This window comes from Phocoena sinus, chromosome 2 (assembly GCF_008692025.1).
Source record: "Phocoena sinus isolate mPhoSin1 chromosome 2, mPhoSin1.pri, whole genome shotgun sequence".
Classification (NCBI taxonomy): domain Eukaryota; kingdom Metazoa; phylum Chordata; class Mammalia; order Artiodactyla; family Phocoenidae; genus Phocoena; species Phocoena sinus.
The window spans coordinates 6,792,709-6,799,517 of NC_045764.1; the positions used below are offsets into that span (position 1 = coordinate 6,792,709).

General features: G+C 42.3%; 1 non-coding gene across 1 annotated transcript; it reads left to right on the forward strand.

Annotated features, from left to right (window-relative positions):
• The first annotated feature begins 2,348 nt into the window (after window positions 1-2,348).
• On the forward strand, window positions 2,349-2,457 carry LOC116750078. Its single transcript, XR_004348814.1, has one exon. It is a non-coding gene; the product is annotated as a U6 spliceosomal RNA (small nuclear RNA).
• The last annotated feature ends 4,352 nt before the right edge of the window (window positions 2,458-6,809 follow it).

Sequence of the window (6,809 nt, forward strand, 5' to 3'; positions counted from 1 at the left end):
CAATTATTTCAAACACTCTCCGGAGAGGTTAGGGCATCTTTCTGTGGAGGTGGGATATCTATCAGCAATGACCCAAATCTTATACCTGGTGTTTCTCAGGCTCAGTTAGAAACTCAAGCTGAGCTTCTGGTCCTGGCTGGACGTCAGCGGAACAGACTTCCACGGTGCCATTTTATTAACTCACTCCAGGAGACAATGCGGTCTGCAAGGAGACTTTGTTTTCTCCGTGTCTGCTGATCAGCTGCGGTGAGAAGGGAATGATCCCTTGGCTCCAGTTTCACTGGGCCTCATCCTTTCCTCAAGCCTTTTAACACAGGTCACCACATATCCTACTTTCTGTTCAGTGTGGTGAGGAGGGTGAAAGGAACCGGAAGGGGTGGGTGAGAGCTCGGACCCTCGGTAGCTGGATGGGGTCCTCTGAGCCCTGGTTCTCTTTGCACACTGCGCTCCTACCCGCCAACATCAGCCACTGGCCTTGCTGTCCCAGCGCCCATGGATAAGTTACCTCTCACAGTCACGGGCTTTTAAGAGGGAGCAAAGCTGGGGGCAGGATGTAGGAGAAGACACTAGCCTCACCTTCCATCCTTTGCCCAACAGCCCCAGGCTCAACCTCGAATTTCACCTGCTACCCCCGGACCCTCTTGACCTAAGAGGCATTTTTACCCAAATTCTGAGCCCTCTCTTGTCTCAAGGGCCAGGAGCCCTTATCCGGGAAGAATGACCAGCTCACCTTCTCACTCTCTAAAGCTTCCCATGCTGGGCTTCCCTGTTGGCGCAGTGGTTAAGAAGCCGCCTGCCAATGCAGGGGACGCGGGTTCGAGCCCTGGTCCGGGAAGATCCCACGTGCCACAGAGCAGCTAAGCCCGTGCGCCACAACCACTGAGCCCACGCACCTAGAGCCCATGCTACGCAACGAGAGAAGCCACCACGATGAGAAGCCCGCGCAGCACAATGAAGACCCAACGCAGCCAAAAGTAAATAAATAAATTTATTAAAAAATAAACTTCCCTGTGCTGAGAGAGGCTGACGGCCTTGGGTTCACCTGAGAGGAAGCAGTAGGCCTGCACCCCTGGGAGCCGTGCACAGTGGGATTGGGCACCCGGCCTGGCTGGAACTGCTGGAGCTGGTAGGAAGGGAGCTTCAGAGAAGAACACTTCCTGCCCCCAAGATGCCTTTCTGTGTGTACTACAGCAGTGCCCCAAGAGGATTATAGTCAAGTGTTTCTGAATTGTCCGGTTGGTACTTAATGCTGGAAGATTCCTCAGAAGTGATGAGTACACACCAAGGAACTAGTCTCACATTCGGATTCCTTATCTGGGCAGATTGCTTTGAATCACTCAGTGGCTCCTTACCTTGACAAGCATGGCCCGGTCATCTGGTCCCGGCCTCACTCTCCAGCCTGGGCTCACAAGCTTCTTGCTCTGGAAACTCTGTACTCTTTGCAGTTCCTTGTATACTAGGCCAGGAGTCCAAAGATTTTATCTGTAAAGGTCCAAATATAAATATTTTAGGTTTTGCAGGCCCTACAGACTCTGCAACTTGCATATCTTGCATATATACCTAATGCTATATTTCTATTTGGTTTTATAATCATCTGTTTTTATATACATTTCCCCATCAGACTCTGATTTTGCAGGCAAAGATTATTCATCTTTATATCTTTGTACCTCTAGAATCCAGCAAGTATCTGCCATATCTAGTGTTAAATGAATAATTTTTAGTGAATGAACTAAACAACAATACCAATGAAAGTCAAGCTATATCCCCTCCCAAACTACCTCTAAAAGAAAACTGAAAGAAAAATGAAAGAAAGAAAGGGAGAGAAGAGAAAAGAAAAGGAAAAAAAAGAAAAACTAAGACAGACAACAGCCAAATGCCAGAACCTGGGAGTAATTTACACTAACTGTAAGTCATACAGAACCGAATGAAGAAAAACAATCAGCTGCTCACGAGTGCTACAGATAGAGAGTCATCTAGACCTGCCAGGAGAAAAGAGCTTCAACTCATTCTATCTGCCTCTGGACTCAGAGACTCAGGGTCTGTAACATATGGAACAATCATTTCTTACACATGTAGATTCTGCTTTGGGGGCAGTGAGCTGTCATAAATTCTCCCATCACCCTTTATTCCTCCCCATTTTCTCCCTAACTTATAGCCTCCCAATCTTCCTGTCCATTCAGATATCAGACAGAATTCCCAGAAAGTGGGGAGAAGACGTGGTCCTCCTACAGATCACAGTGAATGCAAGGAAGGTGCTGCAGTGCACAGTCTCCCCTGGGTTAGTTTTTCAGAGGATGGGGCAGTGAGCAGAGTAGGAAACAACTTCACCTCAGCTCATCAGAATCACAGCAAGTGTGTGCCATGCTCAGTTCAAAATCTGAACAATACAGAGAAGACTAGCAAATTCCCTGTGCAAGGATGACACGTAAATTCCTGAAGCATGCTTTAAAAGTTTATGCTGTGTGAATTTTACCTCTCTCTCTCCCTATATCTATCTATCTATCTATCTAATATATGTGTGTGTGTGTGTGTGTGTGTGTGTGTGTGTGTGTGTGTATAAACTAATAAATGAATAGATGTCTCCTCGACCCTGGAAACTGAGCTGGGAGTTATACACATACACACTAAGCAGTCCTTTGGCTGTAAACCTCAGGATGTGCCAAAACCAGCATTTGAGTGGACAGTAAATGTAGCCAAGAGCAATCTTCACTCTCTATAGATATTGTTCTAGAATAGAAGACAAGGAAAAGGCAAAAGAAGCCTGGAAAGTCAGTAGAACAAGAGAAAGGGAATTGTTTCAGAAAGAACATCTCAAAAAATAATATAGTAAATGAAGGAAATTAATCTCACAGAATGCAGAGTCAAGTTGAAAAGAAAGAGATAAATGACAGATGTGACAGTGTTCCAACCTAAGAATGACAGTAGTTTTTGAGAAAGAAACCATAATATTTGAGATAGAAGCAATAACTTAAGCACATTTCCCTGAGCTAGGGCAAAGAATCAAGCCTGTGGATCAAAAGAATCCTCCACCAAAATCACTTAAAATAAATCCACAATTAGATATCCTTCGGGGAAGAAGTAAAGCTGTCACTGTTTGCAGATGACATGATACTATACATAAAGAATCCTAAAGATGCTACCAGAAAACTACTAGAGCTAATCAATGAATTTGGTAAAGTAGCAGGATACAAAATTAATGCACAGAAATCTCTGGCATTCCTATATACTAAGGATGAAAAATCTGAAAGTGAAATCAAGAAAACACTCCCATTTACCACTGCAACAAAAAGAATAAAATATCTAGGAATAAACCTACCTAAGGAGACAAAAGACCTGTATGCAGAAAATTATAAGACACTGATGAAAGAAATTAAAGATGATACAAATAGATGGAGAGATATACCATGTTCTTAGATTGGAAGAATCAACATTGTGAAAATGACTCTACTACCCAAAGCAATCTACAAATTCAATGAAATCCCTATCAAACTACCACTGGCATTTTTCACAGAACTAGAACAAAAAATTTCACAATTTGTATAGAAACACAAAAGACCCCGAATAGCCAAAGCAATCTTGAGAACGAAAAAAGGAGCTGGAGGAATCAGGCTCCCTGACTTCAGACTATACTACAAAACTACAGTAATCAAGACAGTATGGTACTGGCACAAAAACAGAAAGATAGATCAATGGAACAGGATAGAAAGCCCAGAGATAAACCCCCCCACATGTGGACACCTTATCTTTGATAAAGGTGGCAGGAATGTACAGTGGAGAAAGGACAGCCTCTTCAATAAGTGGTGCTGGGAAAACTGGACAGGTACATATAAAAGTATGAGATTAGATCACTCCCTAACACCATACACAAAAATAAACTCAAAATGGATTAAAGACCTAAATGTAAGGCCAGAAACTATCAAACTCTTAGAGGAAAACATAGGCAGAACACTCTATGACATAAATCACAGCAAGATCCTTTCTGACCCACCTCCTAGAGTAATGGAAATAAAAACAAAAATAAACAAATGGGACCTAATGAAACTTCAAAGCTTTTGCACAGCAAAGGAAACCATAAACAAGACCAAAAGACAACCCTCAGAATGGGAGAAAATATTTGCAAATGAAGCAACTGACAAAGGATTAATCTCCAAAATTTACAAGCAGCTCATGCAGCTCAATAACAAAAAAACAAACAACCCAATCCAAAAATGGGCAGAAGACCTAAATAGACATTTCTCCAAAGAAGATATACAGACTGCCAACAAACACATGAAAGAATGCTCAACATCATTAATCATTAGAGAAATGCAAATCAAAACTACAATGAGATATCATCTCACACTAGTCAGAATGGCCATCATCAAAAAATCTAGAAACAATAAATGCTGGAGAGGGTGTGGAGAAAAGGGAACACTCTTGCACTGCTGGTGGGAATGTGAATTGGTTCAGCCACTATGGAGAACAGTATGGAGGTTCCTTAAAAAACTACAAATAGAACTACCATATGACCCAGCAATCCCACTACTGGGCATATACCCTGAGAAAACCAAAATTCAAAAAGAGTCATGTACCAAAATGTTCCTTGCAGCTCTATTTACAATAGCCCAGAGATGGAAACAACCTAAGTGCCCATCATCGGAAGAATGGATAAAGAAGATGTGGCACATATATACAATGGAATATTACTCAGCCATAAAAAGAAACGAAATTGAGCTATTTGCAATGAGGTGGATAGACCTAGAGTCTGTCATACAGAGTGAAGTAAGTCAGAAAGAAAAAGACAAATACCGTATGCTAACACATATATATGGAGTTTAAGAAAAAAAAATGTCATGAAGAACCTAGGGGTAACACAGGAATAAAGACACAGACCTACTGGAGAACGGACTTGAGGATATGGGGAGGGGGAAGGGTGAGCTGTGACAGGGCGAGAGAGTGTTATGGACATATACACACTAACAAACATAGTAAGGTAGATAGCTAGTGGGAAGCAGCCGCATGGCACAGGGATATTGGCTCGGTGCTTTGTGACAGCCTGGAGGGGTGGGATAGGGAGGGTGGGAGGGAGGGAGACTCAAGAGGGAAGACATATGGGAACATATGTATATGTATAACTGATTCACTTTGTTATAAAGCAGAAACTAACACACCACTGTAAAGCAATTATACCCCAATAAAGATGTTTAAAAGAAAAAAAACTATAGATATCCTTCTGGGGAAAAAAAAGTGTATTATGAGAAGTCTCAAGTCAATGCTTTGACAGGAACAATAACCTCTACAAATCAGTTAACCACGTAGCTGTGGGGAGGATGCAGGAGAATCTCATAGAAGTCAACCAATGGAAGTAGAGCTGGGCTTAATGGGAAAAAATAACTATCGTTCTCTCCCCGCTCTCCTTCTGCTCTCCCCCTCCAGCCCCATCTCACTTTTACTCCATGACTGCTTCATCCAAATTTCTCTACAAACTGACTTCTCTGCTTAGTTATTTGCTTATACATGGCTCATAATGGCTTCCTTCAAATGAAACATCAGAACTGGAGTCTGCATTTTCTTTGAGCTTAATGGCCTACAGGTAACAAACTCAGTCTCTGCTCCCCACTTACAAATTTCTGGATAAGATTACTGATAGTCAAGTGAGCCAAACAACAATACCAATGACAGTCAAGCTATAACCACTCCAGCTTTGGAGAGCTGTCACCCGTGGCCCAATTAGCTGTGCCCCAAAGAACAGGGTCATATCATAATTAGAGCTGTTCCATCTGGACTAAGTTCTTTATGAAGGGGTTATGGGATTGGAGGAAATTATTGAAATCTCTAGCCCAGTGAATTAAGAAAAAATTCTTATAAGCACCCAGGCAGGAAAAATATTTATTGAAAATGGAATAAAAACAAGTGTGGCCTTCAATGACTCTGCAGCATTCAATATCAGATGACAAAGATGCATAGTCCTTTGGGTTTTGAGTGGAGAAGAGTTGTGACCCAAGAATTTTGTGTGCAACCAATAAAAATATATTCTTTGCACCTGAAAAATGTTCTCAGATCTGCATGAGATTTTTTTTTTTTAAATACCATCCATAAGACATAGTCCAGCTAACCAAAAGGAGAGGCAGGACCTACCAACAGCACTTGAGGTGTGGCACCAATCTCATGCCACATGGAAGTCATGAAAGAAGCAACAGACGAGTATAGCCATGGAGCTCTGCCATGAATGGAAGTACTTTTCACTGAATGTATCAATAAGGAATGCCACCCACCTCACTACAGCCAGGACAAGATACCACTCTAGCTACTGGAGAAGTGCACCCCAACTACTATGCTTTAACCTCACAGGCTAAGGCCAGCTTCTGCCCAGAGGCCAAGCCCTCCTAACACCGAGGTAGAATTGGATGGGACAGGACCTCTCACTCTATCACCAGAGTCTGGTGAACACAAAGGACTCCTACACATGTGAAAAGAAGTGAGTTAGAGCCCAGAAGTGGGTTAAACTAGAGCTTCTGCTATTACCTGTACTGGTAATCCAACTTTGAGATTGAGGCACATTATTTTATACACAAAGCTATAAACAAATGCTCCCCAGTTACAGAAGCCACTGGTCACGTACTGACACTGGTCAATACTTAATAATTCAGGTATTGATGAGTCATAGGCTGAATGCTCAGGGTTTTACTCTAAAAATTTCTGTGTATTTACAGTAATAAACCATATCCAGTTGATTGATGATGAGCCTGTCAAATGGAAAACAGGTCCCGGCAAAACTACTCTGTCAATGTCATTGACAAGGAAAGGAAACGTCTGGGTTTACTGCAAGA